The 25,774-nt window shown below is 39.2% G+C and overlaps 1 protein-coding gene and 1 long non-coding RNA gene across 3 annotated transcripts in view; one reads left to right on the top strand and one right to left on the bottom strand.

Moving 5' to 3' along the window:
* The window catches only part of LOC148374201 (protein shisa-8), a 113,973-nt gene that overhangs the window by 23,753 nt on the left and 64,446 nt on the right, over positions 1-25,774 (bottom strand). The gene's annotated exons all lie outside the window — the stretch shown is intronic.
* LOC148374204 (uncharacterized) lies at positions 14,794-23,811 on the top strand. Its single transcript, XR_015850244.1, has 3 exons — positions 14,794-14,842; positions 15,771-15,907; positions 23,716-23,811. It is a non-coding gene; the product is annotated as an uncharacterized LOC148374204 (long non-coding RNA).

Raw genomic sequence — 25,774 nt, 5'->3', positions numbered from 1 at the left:
CACTTGAATGTGTAATCATCTAATACGAATTTACAATACATTGAAACAAAAATAGCACACCAATAGCACCTTGATGTTCAATATATACAAACAAGTAGACAATAAAACATATTTTGTGCAGGTAAATACAAACAAGAAAAAATGAATTGGCTTATGTTATCTATTTCATCATGTATTGCCGAGGAATCAGATTTAAGACTTTCTTTTGGCAGATACAAAAAATTAAATACATCAGTCAGCTATTCAGTTTCTCTTTCTCTGTGTAACTTTTCAAACCAACGCAGCCAACGACTCAAAAAGTTGCCTCACCCCTGATCTCAAACATAAAACATTCCCGATTTATCATGTTTTTTTATTTAGTTATACTTTAAAGGGACAGTATGTATTATTTAGTGCATCTTACTGGTAAAACCACTTCATTTGTTTTTTGTTCTAGTTATACCTAGAAACCTCAGAAGAGGCTGGCGAAAATATTCTGCATTCAATGGTGTGTTTTAGTCACTTAGAGTTACCATAGTTTGTAGTCTACCTTGTACTTTTCATCACTGGTTTCTCTGTTGCACTACACCGTACAGTGACATCTAATGGTCTAATAATACAAAATGTCACTTTAGTATCATTTGTAACATATATGACATTTGTAGGCAACCAGTTCAGGGTGTCCCCTGCCCACTGCCCGGAGATGGCTGGGATGGGCTCCAGCCCCCCCGCGACCCTAATGAGGATAAGCGGTACGGCTAATGAGATGAGAGAGTAAAAAAAACCTGATTTGCCTATTCTTTGTTTAGGAATATCTGACAAATACATATTTGGGGGATTTGCAATTACATTTGGATAGGTTAGCCACTAGTAACTCACATTATTTCATCACCTTTTTTAACCTCCACTCTTGATAATGATTTTTTAAGGGTGTGGGCTGTTTTTGCTTTTGCAGACACTGGTAACAAAGTCTTGCTGAGTACAACAAGTATTTTGAAAAAAATAAAATAAAAATAAAAATACAATATCTCAATTCAATGACTTCTGTAAATTTTGCACGGTGTTGGCGTAATACCTTCAATTTTTTGATTGCTTCAGCATTTTGGAGGGAATCCTGTTAATAGACAGTCAGAGCGACCTCTTTCCTTTCCTGAACTTGTGCACTAGTCTTGATACGGAGGAAGCACAACCATGCCCCAATTTTGTAGATGATGAGGGGGAAAAAATGGTGCATGGCAGCAAAGTGTTTAACGTTTAGCTACACTTAAAGTCAGTGAATGACGACTGATTTTGTGTTCTACTTTCTTCAACCTTGGAAGATCCAAATATAAGTTCAATGTTTCATCTGTTCATGTGAGAGCGAAAGAGAGTGAAGAATCTCAAATGCATGCTGGGAATAGAGCAAAAACTAAAAGGGCTTAAAATACATGTTTATGAGTCAGACTCTCCCTCTGGCAAATGTGCACTTTTAAACTAATAAAGCATAAAACTTGCGTGCGTCTTCCCCCCAAAACTGAGTTTGCAAGGATTTTAATTGCGTATAATTCGCTCAATTTCTTTAACTGCCTTGGAGCAAAAACATACCTACGGGAATGGAGGATATCATCTTTTTCTCTCACTACATTTTTTCTCATGCGTCCTCTAAAATCCCTTTCTTCTCTATCAGTTTTCAGGTTACAGTGCTAGGTGTCTTTAGCCTCTTATTAGAGAAAGTTTAAAAGTTTGATCATGTCACTATAATTTTACCCACCCTCCACCTGATCTCTGTCAGTTTAACATGCAATTTTAAGATTCTGATGCCAACATACAAAAGTTTGGATGGACTTGCTCCCTCTTATCCCTCTTATCTGACTCCCCCTATGTTGCTGCTCAGAGACTCCGTTTGGAAAATTCTGGTCTACTTGTGACTCCAAGAGCCAAGCAGAAATCTGCAGGTTTCGAGAGCGCTCTCCATCCGGGCCCCGGTGCTGTGGAATGCTCTGGAGACGCTCCATCTTCTGCATTGACCAACTTACTGATAAGGGAATATGCATATTTGATTTGTTGGACTTCTTGAACAATTTAACATTTTACCTAGATAGATAGATAAATAGATAGATACTTTATTCATCCCCTATGTTTATTGTTGATGTAGACTACGTTTGGTGTATTGTTACCCAATGCAACATCTATCTCAGCTGGAAAGGGGATTCTAAATTTACTCATGCTGAGGTTTTGAGTTTTTCCTTGTCTGCATCTTGGTTTTGTATCAAGGGATTGTGTAATTGTGGCATGTGCATTCCTTTGAGATTATATGTGATTAAGTGTATACAAATAAATGTGACTTGACCATTCCTTTTGGTGCAAGTGCACGGGTTAATATGCTAGATATGGTCCGAGGTACCTTTCTAAAACGACTATTTATTCTATTTCAAATTGTGGACCACTAAGAGTTGTGACCAGAACCAACTAGCTATGTTTAAAGCAAACTAACAAGAGAACGACAGTCACTTGAACAAGACACTAAGGAAAGAGGGAACTCATTATTGGACAAAAAGGGATGGGCTTGAAAAAATACTCAACAACACCTAAAAATGAAATTAAATCAATTCTGATCACAGATCATTAAGGAGACTGGAACAGCAACAAATAAACTTAATATACCAATGACTTGGAGAACTAAATAATATATTAAATAAAACAGAATTCAAGAATGTACACACATTTAAGATATCATGATGTAATTTATACAGTTTTCAGTACTTTAATCAAAGAAAAAAATCCTTAGATTAAGCGTACTTATCTGACATAACAGAATGTAAAGAGGTATTGTTTATATTCTTTTTTTAACCATGGTTTCAGAATACTACTTAACAAACAAAATGATCGGCCATCAGTCACAATTTAAAATTTTTGCCAATGCTCAGATATGAAAACACACATCTGGAAGCAGAGCAATTAGGGAGAAGTAATGAAATAAAGCTGACAGACAATTTGGTTTTAAGTAAAAGTATTCGTGGACAAAATATAATGACATCACATGATTCAGATATGTTTTAGGCCAGCAGAGAAGGCTTTGCATGCTCTGACAGCCCACATCTGAAAGTCAGTTTCGTTTAATTGGTGTTGGGGAAACAATTCCTGTGCCAGAGGTGCTTGGTTCTACGTCAGCAAAAGGGTTGTGCACGATGCGTACAGATACCACATAAGTGACCTAAGGAGTTTCATTTTTGTGTTGGTTAGAAGCGTCGCCCCGCAAAACTAGGCCGGGTTTGACCCTTTTTTCCACTTTTTGTGTTTGCACAACCCCCTGCTTTTTCCTCGCAGGGCTTCCCCAAGGATGCTCTGGTTTCCTTCCACTGACATGCACGTTAGCTTAATTGGACATTGTTGCTTGCAGATGTTATTGTGTACGCCTGCGCTTGTGTGCATGGGAGTGAAAAAAAAATCATATCTATGATCTGTCCTGGCTGTACCTCCACCTCTGACCCACACTGTCAGCTGGGATAGAATGTAGCGCTGCCACGGAACCATGCATCACGGCAAAAAGATTCGGGAAAGCATTAATCAAGGCCTTTTTAAATTATAAATGGTGCTCCCAAATGTGTTCAAAATATGATAGATATTAATATGCACTCTCTTTGCCTGATAGGGCCATAAGAATATTGCTGAGGAGAAGGTCTCCATTGAAATCTTTTACTAGCTACCAACCAAAGTCCATTCTGTGACAAGTTTTCCAAACAGTTGTTACTGTAAAATGCTCCATTCGTGTACTTTAAACATTTTTTAAGGATCTGCGATTCTATTAAAGTGCAGTTTTCCACCTCTGGCTAGATCCGTGCAACAGAGTTAACCAAACATTGCTTAAAACCTCTTCAGGTAGACACGAATTAGTCTTGCTGTGATGCAATATTTGTTCCACGTTTATGTTTATGCAGCATGCCCTAAAGCGAAACACAAAGGAACTTGCGTGATTTAAAAGTTAAACTCCTGCAGAAGACCTGGATTTACCTGGCATGGTGGACTTTTTCCCTATTCATCCTTCTCTATTATTATTTATGTAGCCCTGATTCCTATTTTCAGTTTGTTTCTATCACGTTTTGGACTGTTTGAATATGCAAAATATACTTAGCAATTCTAATAATGTTCCGTTATTTACTACAGACACACAATTTGCAGGGTAACTGGGGTCTGACAACCCCATTACTGAGTGCAAAATCGTCCAATCAGCACTTTGCATTCTCCATGCAAATGCGAAAAGCGAAGCAGTCATGAAAGTGTTATGTGACATGGACATTTTAAAAATCTTCCATTGTTGGTGCTAGTATGCGAATGCACACTAGGTCACAAATATGAATAAAGGGGAACAACATTGAAAAAATGGATGACTGCTTACACACAATGTTTAATTTTTGCTGTAAACCATTTTGAATGTGAAAATTTAGCAACAATCATTATTGGGACTTTTTTAAAAGCCTTTTTTTTCTCCACATCATTTGCATTATTTTCTGTACAGTACATAAGTCAAAGTCAAAACCTGCTGCTCACATATAGCCCCTGAGAAGGTTTTCTTCTACCCCTGAGATGAATTTGATTAATTATTGTATCATACACCAGGAATCGTGCTTTTACTTGCACATTATTTTACTGTAGTAGTAAAAATGGAAAATTGTTGCGTTTTTCTTTGAAGTGACAATCCATCCAAAATATGAAATATAGGGGACTCAGGGAGCTTGAACAATACATGTATATGATAATAATATTAATAATAATAATAATAGTGCGGCACGGCGGATGAATTGTCCATGGCACAGTTCTAAGGGCATGGGTTCAAATCCAGCTACCAGCCTTCCTCTGTGGAGTTTACATGTTCTTCCCGTGCTTGCATGAGTTTTTTCCTGGCATTCAGGTTTCCTCCCACATTCCAAAAACATGTATGTCAGGTTATTTGGCCGCTCCAAATTGTCCCTAGGTGTGAATGAGCGAGTTGTTTGTCTCTGTGTGCCCTGCGACTAGCTGGCAACCAGTTCAGGGTGTCCCCTGCCCACTGCCCGAAGATAGTTGGGATGGGCTCCAGCACCCCCGCGACCCTACTGAGGATAAGCGGTGCAGATATCGAATGGATGGAGTGATGGATAATAATAATAATAATACATGCATACATACTATAATTTATTGTTCATCGAATGGGGATTTTTTTGTATCAGGGAAATTTGTCTTTTGTGCCTGTTAAAAATGAAAGAGTTTTGACGGAGCTATAAGCTTTATTTATCTAATCATAATGGAATATATTTGTTGGTTTTTAACAATTACAATTAGGTTCACAAGACTATATGTGTCGTTTTAGAAGTTTTTAACATTGATCAGATAGCTTAATTTTGTGTTTTTCCATTCCTTAATGTTTGACTTTGACAAATCAAAACTGTGTCACAGACCAGGAACAGAGACGGGACCCAGTAGCGTTCGTTTGACTCTGTTTTTATTAAGAAAGAGAGCAGTGCTTGCATCCACGATCTGATGAACGTCAATCACGGGTAGCAGACGGCAGGAACGCGGAAGTGGCACTTCCGTGTCGAGCAAGGGTAGTCGTTGACATCGGGAAAACGGGTCGATGGCCAGGACGGGGGTGCAAAACTGAAACGGGTCCAGAAAAGAGGTCGGCAACAGGTATCAGGCAGGAATAAGGGCAAAACAGGTGGATTGCCGGGACTGAGGGGCAAAAGCAGAAACGGATCCAGAAACAGGTCAGCAACAGGTATCAGGCAGGAAAACAGGCCAGGATAATGTCGGAGAGTACAAAAGCTTGCCTAGCTGAGAGCATAGCTGAGAGCATAGGTTGGCAGACGGTCTGACGGGTTCCTTTCGGAAGACAATCTATCTATGCGGAAGACAGGAGATTAAAAAGAGTCCAACAGCCAATCAGGTCCCGTGGCTGTTGGCGCCAACGGGGCAGTCGCAGGTGCCTCGAATTGGCAATCATGACAGACTGACATAAAAAGACGAGGCCGCTGAACGAGTCTCTTAGGTTCCCCAAAATGTAATTTGTCCGGCAGGCGGGCAGGCAGGCAGGCGGGCAGGCGGGCAGGCCGGCAGGAAGGCAGGTATGTATGTATAAACATATGTATGTAATTATAGAATAGAATAGAATATACCTTTATTGTCATTGTTACAACATGGGATATATTGTGACAACGAAATTGGACGTGGCACTCCAGTTCCACATTTTACAGTGAGGATATAAGGAAAACAAAGAGATAAAGGAACAAAGAAGATGTTTGTACTGTCCTTGTTGTATAGGCTTTGTTTTCCTCTGGAGGGGGGTGTATGAAGGGGTGAGGGACAGACAGAGATGGGCGGATCCAACTAGATGTTTGATCTTACTGTACACACGGTCCAGTGTTTTTTCCCTAACTGCTCAGTCCACGTATTGAATGGATTTGGGAAGTACAGTCCTTAAACATGCCCGAGTAAAGTCGCAGGCGACGATAAAAGCTCCGTTGGGGTGTGCAAGCTGCTGTTTATTGATAGCAGCGGGCAGGAGATTTAGCGCTACGCTAACGTTAGCATCCGCTAGAACATTAGCATCCGGTGGAACGTAAACAGCAAGCACAATGACCACAGTTAGCTCTCTCGGTAGATAGAAGGGTCTACACGATACTGCTAGAAACTCTATATCGAGTGAGCAGTGTTTGTCAATGATTCGGCTGTTATTGTAGCGCATAGTCCCCAAACCCTGTTTTTACCGGAGTCTCCGTCTCGTTCGTGCCGGTGAAGCGTGCGTCCTGCTAGTTGGACTATGGCGTTGGGAAAGCCAAGACTCCGTGATGACAAAAATACTCCAATTTCGGACGCTGTTGGTGGCCATCCGCAGCTCAAAATCACTCATTTTGTGGACAATGGATCTGGCGTTGGTTAGGAACATGCTTGGGAGCACTGGTCTGTGTGGTCGCCTTCTTAGCCCAGGCCCGACTGGCAGCCTTTATCTGTTGCTCCGTCGTTGTCGGCAGGCAGATCACCCAGGGAGATCCGGTTGTCTCTGGATATCCCTCGGGATGTTGTGGATGTTATAGTTGTTGCGAAAGGAGTTGAAGCGAAAATATGAGGGATAAAAGAACACTGAAAAACAAAAGACGAACTGGAGCCGCTGCACTTGCGCGCGCCGCCATCTTCATGTAGGTAGTTATGCAGGTAGGTAGCTATCTAGGTACTTAGGTAGATAGGTTTGTATGTAAATATGTAGGTAGGTATATATGAAGATTTTAGATCAGGGGATATGGTAATGATGGTCTCAGCAGCCCTATTAAGATGTTTTGTGATTTAGGGGTATACAGAAATGTGACTTGACTTGTACGTATGTCTGTATGTAAGAAATTATTATTATTTGTAAATTTGCTTCTGTATTTTTTGTGCTGGCATTGAATGAGTTAAGTACTAACTAGTCTCATTTAAAAACTCTAAGAGTAGATGTAGTGTTCCCATAACATGTTTGTATTTGACGATGCGTGACTTTATTCCAGACTTCTCTGTTTCCGGTTTATGATGAGCAGGGTGGAAATGCACCAAAGTGATGGATGCCAACAGCCATGAAACCCGAAAAAGAAGAAGAAAAGGTTTATGATGAGCATTTAAAGTCTCTTTTATCTCCTTTAAAGGTGTTGTGACCTGTCATTTCTCCCAACTACTAAGCTTTACTCTTTAACTGTTTGTAACTAAACAACAAAGTGAAACACTGCAGACCTTCACCTCTATTCTGAAATTGCAATTATTCCAACGAGGTAATTGCCAAGCACCAGTGTATTTTCAACATATTCTTGTGATGTTTTAAATGAGCCTGTTTGTGCAGTGTTGTATAATCATCTCCAGCTTCAGATAACAGCTGCAAAAAATTGGTGGAGGGTGGGGTGTCGAAGACAATCCATGTTACGCAACACGACTCAATTTGGATCCAAAATTCATAAGCTTCATTTGCCCCAATTAGTTCGCCACCAAGTACAATAGTTTCAGATTCCTGATAAGCAAGGCGTTACATCTATCCACAAAGATTTTTGTCTGTGGAGCCATCTCACATCTGAATGTAAATCCTTTCCATACAAATTCACCCCACTTGTGTATCCCACCCTCCACTTGACCTGTGAAACTAATAAATGAATAATGACCAATGATGGTACGTAAGTCACACTATTTCGGCAATTCCCTCAGTGCAGGTGAAGTGATGAATTATTAAGCTCATCTGAGCTTTGAACGTGTCCTTTCATCAAAAGGGCCATGCAGACCCATGAGACAATTTACAGAAAACACTCACCAACACACATACAGTATATGCAGTCAATACAACTTGAAGTCTCAAACTTGAGGATGCCTCAAGTCCAGCTTGTTGAGCATCTGGTCTCTCTCAGACACAGCACATTTGGAATTTTGGTGCTGATCCAAACATTTATAGCACTCCATGATTGATCACATTTTACAGTACACTGAACAGGTAGGATTGTTTGCCGTCACGTTGCATTATAGATGTGCTGACTCTTAGGGTCGGTGTATATTTTAAATGTCTTTTTACAGGGAACTGTGTGGGCCCTGAAAATCATGTACACTTCCTTTATTGTCATTCTACCTTTTATATATTCAGGAAAGGAACAAAAAGGGATATAAGATTTGTTTTTATTGCAAATAAAGTTATGACCATTGTCAGACTTGCTGACAAAAGCAATTGTGACCAAAGATGTATGTTAAACCCATAAAATAACCCATTAACATATAACAATACATTTCTCTCTATTAGTTTGGCGTCCATGAATCCTGTTATAAATGCATATAACCAGTTTTAGTACATTAATCACTCAGAATGTAGGTCTTTTTATTTAAATATATGTATGATTTATTCCCTAAGATAATTTACAACTTGACATCCGGTTGTAATGAAACTGCAAGGATTTGTAAATTGAAATAGCTGATCCTAAATAATCACCACCAGTTGGTCAATATCGGATATTATTGGTTCCTAATAACCGCTTTACATATAATAGTGAATATTTTGGCTCAAAGCGTTTCTTACAATTTTACTGTAACAAAACACATCTTGTCAAGATTAGCCAGTTGCTGCTCTTTAATTTTAAAAGTGAAGCCTGCAATTTATAATGTAAACAGTAGATGCATAATCTGCGACAATATGACTGGTATTGTAGTATCTGCTTAAACTGTTTTATAAAAAAGTAGAAAACCAAAGAGGATAAACATATCTGACAAGGGGCCAAACAATTCTCTTGCACTTGCAGATTGACCTTGCACTCACTCATAACCTTGGGCTAGAGTAGCTTTGTCATAGCACGGGGGGTCGGGGCGTAGATGCTGTCTTTATAAGGTGGAAGAGCCACAGATAATTTGAGATTTATGTGAAACAAGCAATATTTCCATTGACATTTAGGTGAGTATAACCTCTTCTTGGCTTTGTAGTCGCCTTCAGATACAGAATAGTCATGCTACCAATTCTGCAGTTGAAGCAGGATACTTTTGCCTTTGTATGCGTGTTTAATTATTGTCTGGGGTGTGCGACGCGACCGGTTGAACACGTGATGGAGTCAAGCAGTTCCATCAAGGTTTTACTACAATAAAACAGATAAAAAAGTACAACATATTTTCTGGGACTTGAGTACAGAAGAAGGCTGTGATGGTTTCACCAGTACAAATTCAAAATGGCTGACAATCATTTACAAACCAGATGGACGGAACACGACTTAATCCTACCAGTGGTTTGATAAGACTCACGGCAAGACCCAAGGCCTCAATCCTAACAGTACATCGGAACACCACTTACAACAATGTAGAAACTGAATAACAGCTAGATGAATTGATACATTGAGATGTCAAGAGGTGAATAAGTACAGTAAATACCAATAAAATGTACGGATACTCATAATATCCATTTATTGCCACCAAATGTTTACCCATATTTAAATATTGTGATGATTACAACAAGGATGGAAATGATATAACTGTACAACTCATATAATTATAACTGTATTTGTAGTGACACATTTCAATATTACAACACAGTCTTGGCTAACGTAACCGCATTTACGGTGCTAATATCTAAATTTCTATATTTTTGGTGAATTTAGGACTCAAACAGCTATTTCAAAGGTTCTTGGCTAATTATTGTGCAGCTCTATTCAAATCCTACTTGTAACACATCAAGTTCCAACATTGTTCTAATTCTGGAGATTTGTAACAAGAGAGGACATCCTGGCTTATTGTAGGCATGTTTTATCTTGCACTCCAATGAGCTGAAATGTATGTGCTTTTAGACAGAAGGTCTTTTATCAATTTGTGTGAACTGTATGTCCTTATACTACACGTGTTTCTGCCACTTGTACAATTACGGTCCAGATCTTTGGGCTTGACCTTTTACCGTTTATTCCATAGTGAGCAGCAAGCAAGGGCTCATTTATGAATCTTTCCAGACATGCAAAAATGTCATGGGGGCATAAATATCCCGTTTCCCGTGAAAAATTACATAGTAGACCTTTGATGCAACAAATGGATTGTAATAAAAAATCAAAAGGTGAAAAAAGGGTAATCATAAAGGAGGAAGGTGACAGAATATGTTATGGTATCATTTTTACCCGCCGCTGAGTCGTTCTATCAAATTCCCGTCCGAGGCAAGTGTGTACCGGCAATATAAGGCCCTGGAATTCTCTGCCATGGTGACATAAGAGGCATTGAAATATGAGGGAGAGCAAACAGAAAGCTTGCACTCCAATGAGCTAAGATTTGTGTGATAAATGGAATACCCCAGCGCTAAAGATTTTTGAAGTCACATGTACTGACCATTGCAATGATTTTTCTTAATTTTTTGTGTGTTTTTGAATGCCAATATGTTTCACTTTTTTTTTTTGGGTTTGAACAATTTTATTGACACTTTTAACAGCAATTAAACACATTCACAACTTCACCATATCATATTCTAACAAGGTTTCTGGAGGTAAAGTGAAAGTGTGACATTCTGCCTTTACTCTTTATTTCCGGCGATTGAAACTAAATTTTTTGGTTTGAACAATTTTATTGACACTTTTAACAGCAAATAAACAATGTGAGGTTTGAACAATTTTTCTCGACAATTTTAACAGCAATTAAGCGATTGTTTTGTGTTTATGATATTTTTTCTACAGAATAAAATGTCTGAGTTAGGGCTTGCCTATGACTGGTGATTCTATACTTTTTGCTAGGAGTTGTAAAAACACAGTTGAAATGTTTTTTTCTTCCCAATCAATTGTCTTCAAGAACAACTCCAATCAATTGTCTTCAATCGTCCAACTAGGGTCCGCCCATCTCTTGTAGATGGTCTGGGTAGGTTTGATATGTACAGCAGTTTGAACCCTTCACTGTAAGTTTGTTTTTTTAGGAATGCTTATCAAAGTGACATAACAAACAGTTATCAAATGAAGCTATTTTTAAAGACAGAATTGTAAAGAAGTACTTTGAATTCAAACATTAGAAAAATACCGTAACACTTTCAGATGCCAGCCCTTTTTTTGAATGTTTGAAAGGTCCGTCTATATTCCCAGTGAACACAACGACAGCCTAGCAAAAGGGGACTGGATGAGTTGTCAAGAAAGCATCCTACTACCTGGGAAAGAATTTTCCACCAAAATAACGTATGTTATAGGTAAAGGCATTGGACGATGAGTTGTTTGGTACTGGGCCGCACAAGAAGGAAAATAAATTCCATTACTTTTTAAATATTGTGGTTTTACTATAACTGCTACGTTTCAGACAGAAGGTGCAGTTATCTGTCGAGCGGTGCAAATATCAGTTTGGAAACAAGGATTCGCGCCTACGATACAGTAAAGGATGACTCAAACCAAACTTTTGCACTTATAGCCAATCAGCATGAAGAACGATTGTGAACAATGTGCCGCAATGAAAACGTTTGGCATCGGACATGGAGGATGCATGGATCCCTAAGTCAAGAACACAACACAAAGACCACATACACGAATAACCAACTTTTCGCGGGGTTGGTTCATTTTGTGAGCTTTTACTTCAAAAATAGCCACTCATCAATAGTCTGTTGCGACTGCCGTCCTCCTTCTTGGATCAAGAGCTCTGCTTCATGTTTCCAAGCATAAATCTTCTGCTAGTGTGTCCACCTACCATGTCTAACAGCGATTTATGCTTTGCACACAAACACCGTGTGGGCGCGATATGTCATTGCACGTGTGCTAACGTTAGCACAGTGTTTGACCTTCAAATCATCTCCCGGCCCCCGCGACTACCTTCCATCCCCCACTTGTGCTTCCATCTTGTGACTGATACCTTATTAACTCAGTGGTCTGTGTTAGTGATGCGAAGGCCACCTAGGATTTGGACTTAACGCTTAGATGTGCCAGCGCGGATTTTACAGTGGCTGCAGTGTAGCTTGGGGACAGAAAGGAGAACGCTAAAAGAGAGAAATTAAACATTTTGGAGCACGCCAGTACTGAAAAATCACGTGAGAGACTGCATATGGCTTCGAGATAAAATAAATGAAAGGATGGTGAAAGAAGTTGACAAAATGTTGTGAAGGTATCAGCTGCTGTCTTGTCTCATAAACACCTACTCTTTTTAGTGATTGTTATCGTCTCTTCTTCTTTAAAACAACCATCACATCATATTATTTTAGTATTTTCTCTAATTTGAAATGTCCATAAGCACATACATCTTGATGATTTCTATCACGTTGTCAGTTTTCCTCTCACAAGAAGTGATTTGTGGATCCCATCATACTGTGTCCTGTAAGAGCTGCACAAAAAAGAGGGAAAAATGATGGGACCTGTCAGGCATGCTGTACAATCATTTAAAAAATAGAACCCATCAATCTGAAACAGTGGTCGCCAAACGACGCTTGCAGGTCATATCAGGCCCTAGAACGGAATCGACCCTGGAAACCCCAACAAGTCAAGTCAAGTCATGTTTATTTGTACCACAAGAAGTCTCAAAGGGCTGCACAGACTACATACTATTATTACTCTTTTTCTTCTGTGGAAAATTATGACCCAAGTCTTCTTCAGAGTTAATACGGACCGCGAGAAAATGCTAAGAGAAGCATTTGAAAATAAATTAGATGCTTCTTGTCAAACAATGACCTACACTGGATGTTGCCAAAGCCATGTGCCATTCCAGACCACACACTGTAGCTCTTTATACTGACTAACATTTCTGAAATCCTTTGCTGTCTGGTAATCCTGGAAGGGGGATACCACATGTGCGGTCCCTTCTCAAGGTTTCTTCATTTTCCTCATGTTGAGATTTTTCAAGTTTTTCCTTGCCCTCATGTTGGTTCCAGATTGGGGGATGGTGTAATAATAGTCTGAAAAACCTGTGAAGCCCTTTGAGACTCTTTGTGATTAAGGGTTATACAAATAAAAATGACTTGACTTGACTTGAAATAGAGAACATTTGTGGAAGCACGCATCCCAATGTTATGTAATTTAAAATAAAAGTCTTTGTTCAAGGCAATATGATTGCACTCACCTGGATTTTTTTAGCCTGTTTCCCTTTGTGTACCCTCATAAAAACTATAATTTCTATAATTTCATTGAGCTAATGGCCAAAATTAAAGTAGCTGGCAACATTTTTCTGTATGTCCATCCATCCATTTTCTGGAATGCCGGGAAGAAACCCACACAGGCAAGGGAGGAACAACTATAATGCACTACTCTCTGGTCTCCCGAAGTCTAGAATCAAGTCTCTTCAGCTTGTACAAAATGCCGCAGCGAGGCTTTTAACTAGGACAAAAAAGTATGATCACATAACACCGATTTTGGCTAACCTGCATTGGCTCCCAGTTAGCCTTAGATGTGATTTCAAGGTTCTCTTAGTATTATACAAAACCATACATGGACTTGCTCCCTCTTATCTTTCAGATCTGATTTGCCCCTATGTCCCGGTCCGAAGCCTACGATCTGAGAGTGCCGGTCTTCTGGTGATCCCAAGAGCAAAAAAGTGTTCTGCTGGTTCGAGAGCGTTCTCCATCCGGGCACCGGTGCTGTGGAATGCTCTTCCCCCTGAGATCCGATCTGCAACCTCAGTGGAAATGTTTAAATCTAAGCTTAAAACTCACTTCTACTCCATAGCATATGAATAACCTACTCTTCTCGTCGGCTGAAAAATAGTCTGTGTAATATAGTGTAATAATCTGTGAAGCCCTTTGAGACTCTTCGTGATTTAGGGCTATACAAATAAAAATGACTTGACTTGACTAGAACATGCAAACTCCTTACGGGGAGCCTGCGGTAGCTGGAAGGGTGAAAGCCACACCCTCGTCTCTCCTGCCAGGAAACATGGCAAAACCAAGCTTCTCAGGAGGAGGAGGACGAAAAGGAAAAAGACTTTCTGAGGAAGATCTTTTTTTTCTTCCGCCATGGGCTCAGGTATGTCTTGCTTCCCAATTAGCGGCCTCTATTGGAAGGTGGCATGCATAACACCAAGCTGAAATCTTTTTTTAAGTTTATCATCAAAGTCTTGAGAGATATTAGTAAATTATAACCATTCACGTAAAATAAATCGTTACCCCAGGAGTACAAATTATTCAAAAAGTAAGATGCAATTATGATACCCTCATTAACGAGTGGGAAAACTTTATTTTATTTTGAGAAGATCAACACTTCATTTTGAAAAGTATTGAACACAATTTATAGTTTTGTATTTATTTATTCATGTACATGGATGAAAAACAAAGAAAATATACAGTGTTGCAGAAGTGATCGGAGTAGGAACCTCTGAGAGGTATCTGTCCGCCGGTGTGTTTTACGGCATGAGTCACTTCTGCCCTAATCAGATCAGTGAATGGATTCAATAGAGACGTTCGTACAGCTTCGTTCCAACACACAATTTACTTATTTTACAGGTTAGTCTGTTGTTTATACATTAATGACTCACACGATAATTATTGGAGTGTGTGTAGCAATATTTCTGACCGTTTGGGTGTCGAGAAAGGGTGATTTATTTTGAGTTTTAAATGCTTTAAAAGATCTTGATGGATTTATTGGAAAAAAATAGTTCACTTAGCAGCCAGTTCGGTTTCACCCCTTTGATACAAAGTGTGTCCTTTTAAGCACATGTGTTACATTGAAGCTGAGAGTTGAAAGACTAATTATGGATGAGTGTGCCTTTTGGTTAGTTTATTGAATACCTGTAATAGGATAAAAACGTAATGTATGAACACATGTGAAGCTTTATGTAGGGCCATTGTTCATTTTGCTTATGGCTACTTTGTTTGGATATTTGACTTGTCTATTGAAAATGTTCTTAATGGATTATTGTAAAAAAATATTACATAAGTGAATCAATTCAAGAAAAGTGGATTACATAGCTACATTCCAACACACAAGTCCCTTATTTTACAGAAACCCTGTGGGTGAGCCCTAGGCCATTTTAAAACAATATTGTTGTGAGGTACTTGGGTAATCTGGGTTACACAATATTCTCATAAGATTGGTACTTCCATTTATGATAGCAACTATCGCTAGTAAATTATTGAATATCAAGAAGAAAAAAAGATGAGCACATTTGCTAATAAATCACTGCGACACTTGGGGAGCATATCAAGAGAAAAATGAGCTATTATTAATGTATCATCTGCACCTGGGCCTTTTCTTATTTAACATGTCAAAATGTCGAGAAGAACACCAGGGTGCTAGACTCAGATATGCAAATGAGAGAATGATTGGAAGCCTGCAATTTGTTATCCTCTCAGTTTTTACGTCACTTTCTTTGTTTACATCGAACATGTTTCCAAGATCATATGTATCTTTGTTTTTCTCGTATTATTTCAGACCCTATTCTTACAAAATGTTAAGATGGACGGATAAAAGATACAAGTGAGACAAGGTGGTTGTGCTCTCCAACATTATTTGCTTACGTCAGCAAGAGAAGAAAGTCTACTGGCAATTTCCTGTTCAAGGCTAACAAGGTAAGATAAATCATTTTTGTCTTCCCTCATTCCAATGAGGTAAGTAGAGAGAATATCAAGCATTGGCAAACACTTGAAAACTAGGGGTGGGCGAAACTGTTATTCTCTGGAATCAATCTAAGTAAACACAGGAAAGAATCGACTGATACTGATCGGATACTGATACCTTTTTACTTTAAATCTCATTTCAATTGGATAATTAACTCCTTCCCTTTGAGTTACTTTATAATTATGATAAATACAACCGACACTTTTTTTTTTCAATAAATAACTACAATGCACAATTTAACACTATAAAGCACATGTATATTGATATTTATATTAACACTGTTTTGTAACAAAATTCTAGGAGAGCAACAATGTAACAGAAATACAAATATAGAAAGTTTAACATAACCACTATGATACCTTCCATGTCACAACATTTTAAAAATGAAATGAAAGTGCAAACAGCTTAAAAATAGGATGTATAAACCTTTGACAGTGTTAAAATATAATACTTCAACTGTAACAACAGTTTCAGAACAAAAGTCATCCAAGTCGCACCCAAAAAATATGCAGTGCAAAAAAAAAATACAAATCTTGTTTAACACTGTCAACGAGACAACTAAAATGCCATATTTTCCAGATTATAAACCCCAAATTCGCCAAAGATTCGAAATTGCCCATTATAATCTAGTGCACCTTTATAGAATGTGAAATACAGTAAATAAAATGCATAACTACAAGGAGATGCTTCTGTATACGGTCACCACTCATTTACTCACTCACTCACTCACTCACTCACTCACTCACTCACTCACTCACTCACTCACTCACTCACTCACTCACTCACTCACTCACTCACTCACTCACTCACTCACTCACTCACTCACTCACTCACTCACTCACTCACTCACTCACTCGATCAGCAGCAAGCTAATTAGACATAAGTCTGTAAGCGACAGACTTCACACATGCATGTTTCCCTTGTTTCCTTCTCACTTGCTATTTCGAGTCCCTCAACGCTTGCCGCCTCATCATCACCCTTCCTTCTCCTTCTATTACGCACACACCAACATATGTCAGCTAGTGCAACACTCGTGCACAATTTACACCTCCGATTTCCGTATTTTAACATCTTAGTTATCTGGCCATCTCTTAATTTGTGTTGTTTTCTTTTCTTTTTTGTTGTTTTCTTCACACGTCCGCGTGCCTTTCGAGGAGGCACTGAGAGACGGAGACAGCGCAGGGCTCGACTGGCCTTGATTGAAAATCCTGTTTAGCAGTGTTTCGTTGGATGCCTCGGTTAGTCCTTGTCCTATTTTCTCTTCCCTCCGTTCTTTCTTTATTCCCTCGGGCATCGGGGTCCTGCTCGGTGGCTAATGTCGGCCTCTCTTTGATCCCCCATAATGCATTGTGATGGCTGTGTCAGCACTCGGCCTGATTTCACAGACACTCTCCAAGAAACAAGCTAAGATCAATAGATGAATGTCGCCGGGGAAAAGGGCCCCACTTTACGTTCTGTCTGAGTGATCTTTCTTTTAGTGTTTATCTTTTTCGATTGTCAAATCATTTATTTTAAACATTAAGCCCCTCCAATGTCATTTGCCTATGTATCCCTTTTTCTACCATTGCATGCATGAAACTTCTCTTACTTTTTTACTGCAATTAAATTCCTGATTTATTAGGGAGTTTCAGTCCTATCCTGGCAACGTAACCCACAATTTGGCCCTTACATCAAAATACACAATGGGATACTGTAAGTAAAAATAACACACAAAAACAAGCCGCACTGGAGAATTTTTGGCTAGTGAAAACACAAATGTGGCTTAATAATGACAAAGGCAACATTTCACGGCAGGAATCTTCAATGTAGAGGAATATACCTTTCTTAGGTCTTGGAAAAAGAAAATGCCAGTGTTTAGTCAAGAGGAAAAATATGCATCTTTCTAGCCTACAAGAAGTTCAAGGCATAGAAAAAAGAAGCAAAATTATTTTTTCTTTTTTAAAACAGTTCTCATGTCCAGATTACCGAAGCTAGACAATAATAGATATTTGAACATTTCGTAGTCTTGGAAACAGTTTATGTTAATTTTTATACAAAAATTGAATAGAATGAGAATGTTTTAGATTTAACAAGCGCATGCGTGGAACCAATTGTTTTTCTTGTTAAATAATAAAGAAATGACTTAATACGTACCTGCCCTCAGCAGTTATTTTCCATATATTTCAATATTATTATTTTAAAAAAGGATGGAACATTTCATGTTTAGGTGAAAATTATTTTCTACTATCTGCAGCGTGAGACAATTTTGCTTATTTTTTATTTTTATTTTTATTAAATGAGAAAAGAACGTTGTCGTTCAACCATAAAATATAATATCATTTAGCTTTTACCTTTCTTTCTTTGGAAGAAAAAAACTTCTTAACATTTGGTTAATTTAAAATCTAAAATCTAAAGTGAGCACATCTTTTTGCCAATGAGGTAAAAACTGTTGTCTTTTACTTGCAGTTTGAAGTAAATCGTCATCAGTGGATTATGCTGTAAATAAAGGACTCTGTATTTCAATTTTGTAATTCCTGCGCCACAAATAGTTGTGCCTCTGTTCCTGCCGAGCCTTTAAGCGTGAAATTAAAACAAGCAAGTAGTGTAAATATTTTCTTAAATATGTGATTGATTATTTTACTCTGGAAATATTTGAAGACACCTTTTTATCCAACACAATCCCAGTTACATGATCAAGCTTGTCTCTGGAGGGGACAATTAGCTTGCCAACATTCCGAGGGTTTCTGACATATCGGCTGTCAGTCGCGTGCCTCTGAGCATCAAAATTGAAGTAGAAAGAGCAACACAACAAAATCTTTTTTCAACACACAACCCCTCCTCTACTCATACCTGTGACCTTAAGCAATTTCGTCATGTTTCATACAATTTTGTAGGTGCACCTCATCAATAGAAACATTTTGAGAAATTAAACCGATTTGTATTTCACTTGGGATTTACCTGCATTTCCCTGATTTTAAACATGTTGTGCCGTTAAACAGCAACTTAATTATGTCATTGCTTGTCTTTGAGACTTGCCCATTGATCGGTCTTGCAGAGGTCGTGACACTCATGTCTCAGACGTTTCCCCTGAACTCTTTTTGTGTGCAATTGACTCTGTTGGTATGCTGGTTCTTCATCACAAAGTTCAGTGTGCATTTCTGTCTTTGATTAGTTTCCCGTGTCACTTCGGATTCATTATCATTTAGTGTACCTTGAAGGACATTCTTTTTAAAAGGTCTTTGCAAATATGATTTGGCCTAGTAGTTGATCAAAACAATCTGTTACTGATACATTTGTTATCTCAGTTTACAAAGAATATCTTGAAGTGTCACGATCCTGAACTTAGCCCCCCCTCTCCCTCCCTCTCTCTCTCTCAGTTTCATTCTCTCTCTGTGAGTTTACCTAATACGACCCCTAACCTCCAGGTCCAATTTTCTTCCTTGCAGCTGTGGTCACTTTATTTTCCCATGGCTTTTCCTTCTATCACAATTCGTGCTCTTCCCTTTATTAGAACACCGACCCCTTGGTTCCCGGCTAGTTTGTTGTTTTTCCCGTCATGTACCAAGCTCGGGTGTCTCAGCTGCCTGTTCTTCCAGCAAACCAAATACCTTCTGGATCACAAATGCTGCCAGATGGACCCTTGGACTGTCACATTGTTGCCTCTAGGGTTCTAGATACAGTTGCCTCAATACCTAATTCGTACCGAACCCTTTCTGAATAATAGACAGCAGTTGACTGTACTACCGTTTTCTGCACTGTGCTTTTGGACATGTAGTTTTGTTTATGCTTGTGCCATATTGTATCTCATTGTAATAAATTTTTAGACCACAGACACAAACACTTACAAACTTGATGTTAGCTAAAGGTGTGGCATCTGACATCAATAGTCGACATAAATGATCACATTGCAAAAGTATGAAATTATTGTGTAATGTACTATGCTTTTTGCAGAAGGAAATTCAGGAATCAGACATTTTATGGATAGACCTTTATATTCAACTTCCTTCAAAAAGTATGAGTTCTGAAGCAAAACTATGATTTTGGCTTGTCTTTTGAACATTTCTGTTGGCAAGCATAGTATGTCTTGTCGTCCAGCAATCTGAAAACAATCCAAGCACTGAAAGTGCTTGACAATCGTGAATAGCAGATACACTTAGGGTAAGATTTCCTCTGGAATAAAACAGTCCAGCGGGGGAAAATATGTATTTAGTAGCTATTTTCCCCACAGCTTTCAATAGGCAAATCTGGTGGGATCCAGGGAAGGCATAGATCCCAGTGTGTGTCTGGTTCCAATTTGCTGTCACAGAAATGAAATGTACAATTAGTCACTGTCTGCCTCAAAGTCTTGTCTCATTCCTCCGACCTACATCGCGTAGGCCTTGCGTTTGCGTATAATCGGACCTATTCAAAAGCAGCCTGACGGTCGGTCGGTGCACTCGAAAGCCTGTGGCTGTCACTCGGCACATCGGCTGTCATAACAGACCTGACTCCTCCATCTGAGGTTCACGCATGGTTGAGTGTGATTAGGTTAAACACGCTTGCTGAGATGATTTGATGTGATGTCGCGCTGTGCATGCGACTGACAGATACGCAAAAGAGAGGGAGCAGTGGTGGGTTAGCATCACATGGGGAATGTGTGCTCATTGTGTTTTTTCTATGCTCCCCAGCCACCAAATTAGGTTTACAAAAAAGTTTTTACTACTCAAGATGTTCCAAATCTAGGGCATGGATATAGTTGTAGTTCACTTACCGTGATGTAATGTGAGGAACTCTGGCACCCCACCATATTGGTTTACATATTAATTAGTCGAAGGGGTTAAGAGTGTTTGAAACAAAGTTTTGGTAGTTTTGTGGAGAATGCGTAGTCGTCGTGTTGCCTATGGATGCATTAGTAATAAAACAAAGGGGCGAGCGGCCAAAAAGGGGCTAACTGGGAAAAATAACACACAGAGAGAGATATTGCATCACATTTAAAAATCTCAAAAACAGCAATGATGTACATATTTAGCAAGTTCTGATGGTATCCCTACAAACGTTCTTAATTGGCATTGTAATAAAACACGTGCCCTGACAGCAGGTAATTTACCACTTGAATGACTATAAAATGAGTTGCAATTATACAGTCAACTGAGTTCAATGAAATGACAATTAAGCCTGTATGTATTTTTAATGCAGAACAGTTAAAATAATGCAATATGTCAAAAAAGTGCATGGAATTGTACAAAACCATTCATTTTGACATGATTGACAGTAGAAGTAGCAGATATATCTCTGGGGATAATCTTAGCCATGTTGTTAGCCTGGTCTGGAGCAGGCTAGCATGAGTAGAGAATAAATCACCATATTAAGTGAGCCGAACCAAATTCAAACTGGTTACATTGTTTCATACAACCGACTTGGGGCTAAATTTGGTAAAAATAACAAACATATAATCCCTTATTTTTAGTTTTAGGCAATAACCACCCTCTCTTTTCTCTCCAGGTGTGGTTGGTAATTGTCAATGATTTGGCATGTCATGTTTATTGTTCTGTTTTTTTTGGCACTACTTGCTTTGTTTGTTACATTGTACTTGGGTTTTGTTAAAAAAACATTCATTTTGAAGCACAGCTGTCTTGTTTCCTTGCATATTAGACCCACCTCTTAGTGTGACATGACAGGATGACTGAACAAAAATGGGGAGAAAATTATCAACTAAACACACATGGCTTAAGGGACAAACCACACAAGGCCAAGCAAGCTGATTGGATAAAATTGCCTAACTAAAACACCTATCAATCTAACAAAACCCTACCAAAAACATACAGCAAAAGTAGCAAAGACGGAACTCAACATGGTGTAATAATGGTCTTTGGTTTGCAATGATCTGTGGTCTGTGCAGCCCTTTGAAACTTCTTGTGATTAAGGGCTATACTAATAAACATGACTTGACTTGACAAGACCAAACTATATTTGTAGAGAAAACCAGGAACGAGATTCACATAGCCGGAAAGGACAAACGTGGAACACCAGAATAAACTACACAAGGACTAGGAAGCTTATTGGTTAACAACAGTGAGGGAAGGACAAACAGTTTACATGGCCCATTAACTCAAAGAAACCCTACTAAACACCTAAACCAAAAGTAGAAAACACAGAACATAACAGTAAGAAATGATCTTCCAAAATGTTCTACACTGTTTATATGCAACTATTTGAAATATATGAAAGAAAGTTTTTACACAAATCCCTGTTCGACAAATCTATAAATACTAAGTAGCTGCATTTGTCATCGGTTTTCAAGAAATCGTTCCACCTCCGTTTTGGTTTAAGGGGACTGTTAATGTAATGTTATCTTTACGAGGTTTGTTTGCTTATTTCTTGTAAAAGCACTTTTTGTTGGAATTCCCCTTAATGAGCGTGTCATTATTCTCACACTTTATCATCCGGCTTTCCTCCAAGTCAGCACATAAGCTACCCTTGGCCTGATGCATTAAGCACAAACTCGTTGAGTCTTCCCTGAGTGGGGTTGCGGCTCATTATTGTTTGATAATGATGTCGAAATGGAGCGCTATCCCGCCCTTTCCTCTATAACATGAACCCTATCAGTAGGCCTGCAGCAGCGGAGGATAATCCTGGCTATTTAATGTATCATCACATTCAGCAGCTCATATCCATGTCCGTGCACATACACAGCCTTTATATGCTGTCTCAGCACTGACACGGCATTAGCCTGCTGGCAGGTGCAATATGACAGGGGGCATAATTCAAAATTACACCAAACACACTATCACTAGTGAAAAATTCAACTAAAAAAATTTCGGCATACTGCTTGTGATGGTTTCAGACCGTGTATGAGACCATTTAGTGGCTGTAACAGAAAAGCATTTTGTTTGGATATGGGCTGCTTCAGAAGTGCATATGAACATGTTTTTTGGTTGATCTGTACCGAGATAGAGAGTGTTTTGCTTCTGCTTTTAATTGTAAAAATGCCATTTGTGTATGTGAGATTACTTTGGTACTGTGTTATTAAGTTTTATTAAGTTGTTGTTTTTGTAGTCTGGATAATCTTTTAGTTGTGTATAAGAGCAGTAATTGAATAACCCCTGAGAGAATTTTTCATCCATACTGTATGTGTGAATTAAGATTATTTACAGAGCCATTGAAATGTTGCTTTATTCATCTGATATTTAACCGCATTTCAGGAGAATCAATTAGGTTCACTAGACTACATGCAGCATTAAAAAATGTCAACATTTGATCAGCCGATCTGCTGAATTTTTTTAATTTGGCCCTCTCACCAATTTGACTTTAACCGCCCTTCTTTAAAGTATATCTTACTCTCTGTTTTTGTTTGTTTAAATTCCCCTGATTGTCACATCCCAAAAAATTGAAGGATACAAGGGCCCTTTGGATTTTTTTCTACTGTTAACCATGTCGAAGTATATTTTTTTAATGTAAATAACTTTACGCAATCCTGGTTTATGATTCCAATGGATTTGGTAGAAATATGTTGATTTCATAATTATAAATTGTTAATTTGCTTGTTTTGAACTGATTAGAATTGTCTCTATTGTTATTGATAAGAACCTGGCAAACATTGTTTGCAATGAGATTAGCCAAGGCACTTAAGAGTAAACATGTAATAAAGCCTTTTCAAGGGAAAAGTCAAAAGACTACCTAACATAAATTGCAGAAAAAAACATTACAACATAGTGCTTAGTGACTGGCCTAAGTTATAATAATTGTGCAATGTTTGTGAATGAAAAAGATTAGTCAAAGTGAATTTATGTTTGTTGTAAAGCCTTTAATCACAAGACGTCTCAAAGAGCTGTAAAGACTACACCATCCTCTGATCCAAAACCTGAATGAGGGCAATGAAAAACTCAGCATGAGGAAAATGAAGAAACCTTGAGAAGGCTGGACATGAGGTAATCCCCCTTTAGGCTGCAATGGATGTTGCAATACACAGCCATCATCTACATGAAACATAGGTCATTTATAAGCTGTAGCATATACAGTAAGTGTGTTTTAAGCCTAGATTTAAACAGTTTCACTGAGGTTGCAGACTGAATCTCAGTGGGCAGAGCATTCCACAGCACTGGGGCCAGAATGGAGTGCAGTGTAACAATAGTGCAATGAAAAAGAGTGTAATACCATTTAGCAGCAAAAAATCCCCCAAATAAATCACACAATTTAAGATTTTTTTTTTTACATTGTATAGCTTTATGTTTTTTATAAGCAAATAAATACCTATGTTTCAGGCTGCAGATAAATGGTGAGAACTTTGCAAATGACTTCCGGGCCTTACATATTACATAATTGACGTACTTTATCAGTAAAGGAGCTTTCAAACTAAATGTAATAAGACAGCCGATGGATGTGTGTCCTCCATGGGTTTGTTTGTCTCTATTAAGATCCAATTGTCCACTTTACATCACGTCTGTCAGAGGGCATTTAGGAGGAACTTATTCAGATTCAGATTCAGATCTACTTTATTGTCATTTTAGTACACGTGTATACAGAACGAAATGTCGATACATCTGACCCGCACAGTTTCCTTCAATGTACAGATATAAATAAAATGTTGTATTGAGTTGGAGTATTGAGTACTAATAATATACTAAATAATTATGGCTATGTATAGTATTTTACAGTCGTGCAAAGAGTGCAAGAGAAGCAGCTAACCAGATGTGCAAAATGGGCAGTCAGGTAAACAAGTCAGGTAAACAGTAACAATAACACTGTAGTACAATAGTGCAGAGGAGAACAGATGTGCAAGGAGTGGCTAGCTATAAAGAACTGCCAGTGGTGCAAAAAAAGTCAAACAAAACCAACAGATGTACAGATTAGCAGCAGTTTAGATTTACTATGTGTTTGATTGACCATTTAACAGTCTAATAGCCAGGGGGACAAGACTATTGTGGAACCTGGTGGTCCTGCACCGCACACTGCAGTACCTCTTCCCAGAGGCTAGCAGAGTGAACAGTCCATGATGGGGGTGAGAGGGGTCCCTGATAATGTTCTTGGCTTGGGATAGGCAGCGCTTCTGGCCAATGTCCTGAATGGAGGGGAGAGAAGTCCCGATGACTTTCTCTGCTGTCCTCGTCACCCTCCTCACACTACCCCAGTCGGAAGCGCTGCAGCCTCCACACCACAAAGAGATGCAGCTGGTCAGGATACTCTCTATGGTGCCCCTGTAGAATGTGATGAGGGAGGGTGGGGGCAGGTGGGCTCTCCTATCCTCCGCAGGAAGTACAGGCGCTGCTGTGCCCTCTTCACCAGTGATGCAGTGTTCACGGACCAGGTGAGTTTGTTTGTGATGTGCACACCTAGGAACTTGATGCTGCTGACAACCTCCACAGCCTTGTTGTTGATGAGAAGTGGGGCATGGTTGGGCTGGTTTTTCCTGAAGTCGATAATGATCTCTTTGGTTTTGTCAACATTCAGGACCAGGCTGTTGTCCCTGCACCAGCCCACCAACTGCTCCACCTCCTCTCTGTAGGCCAGGTCGTTGTCGTCCCTGATGAGGCCCACCACTGTTGTGTCGTCCGCAAACTTCACGATGTGGTTTGTGGCTGACCTAGGGACGCAGTCGTGTGTCATCAGGGTGAACAGCAAGGGGCTCAGGACACAGCCTTGGGGGGAGCCCGTGCTGAGGGTGATGACATCGGAGATGTTCTGACCAATCCTCACTGACTGGGGTCTGTCAGTGAGGAAGTCCAGCAGCCAGTTCCGCAGGGGGGTGTTGAAACCCAGGAGTCTCATTTTGTCTATCAGGTGTTGTGGGATGATGGTGTTGAATGCTGAACTGAAGTCCAGGAACAGCATCCGCACATGGGTGTTCTTCTCCTCTAGGTGTG

Source organism: Urocampus carinirostris, chromosome 1, assembly GCF_059441175.1.
Source record: "Urocampus carinirostris isolate Australia breed hairy pipefish chromosome 1, RoL_Ucar_1.0, whole genome shotgun sequence".
NCBI classification, from domain to species: domain Eukaryota; kingdom Metazoa; phylum Chordata; class Actinopteri; order Syngnathiformes; family Syngnathidae; genus Urocampus; species Urocampus carinirostris.
This window is presented reverse-complemented; position numbering and strand designations above follow the sequence as displayed.